Source organism: Bison bison, unplaced genomic scaffold (genome assembly GCF_000754665.1).
Source record: "Bison bison bison isolate TAMUID 2011002044 unplaced genomic scaffold, Bison_UMD1.0 scf7180017864148, whole genome shotgun sequence".
In the NCBI taxonomy this organism is placed as follows: domain Eukaryota; kingdom Metazoa; phylum Chordata; class Mammalia; order Artiodactyla; family Bovidae; genus Bison; species Bison bison.
In genome coordinates, this window is record NW_011494720.1 from 8,006,718 (window position 1) to 8,007,067 (window position 350).

General features: G+C 56.3%; 1 protein-coding gene across 1 annotated transcript in view; it reads left to right on the plus strand.

The window, feature by feature from the left end:
• Window positions 1-350, plus strand: part of SYTL3 (synaptotagmin-like 3) — a 97,137-nt gene that overhangs the window by 87,475 nt on the left and 9,312 nt on the right. The gene's annotated exons all lie outside the window — the stretch shown is intronic.

Genomic DNA, 350 nt, shown 5'->3' on the forward strand with positions numbered 1-350 from the left:
GAGAGAGCATGGACGAGAAAGAGAGGGGACGTGGGCTCTGCTGCCTCCTAAGAGGTGGCAGCAGGGTATGGGGCCACGTGAGAGTCTGGCAGGGCCTTTACAAGGGCTGGGTGGGGCCCAGGCGCCCTTGTCCCTGTTTTCCCCTCCAGAGGCCCCGGGGGCTGTTTTTCAGGATGCTTCTGCTTAGAAATGGGCTTCCCCTATGGCTCGGATGGAAAACAAAACAAAAAAAAACCTGCCTGCAATGCAGGAGACCCAGGTTCAATCTCTGGGTCAGGAAGATTCCCCCAGAGAAGGAAATGGCAGCGCACTCCAGTATTCTTGCCTGGAGAATTCCAGGGACAAAGGAA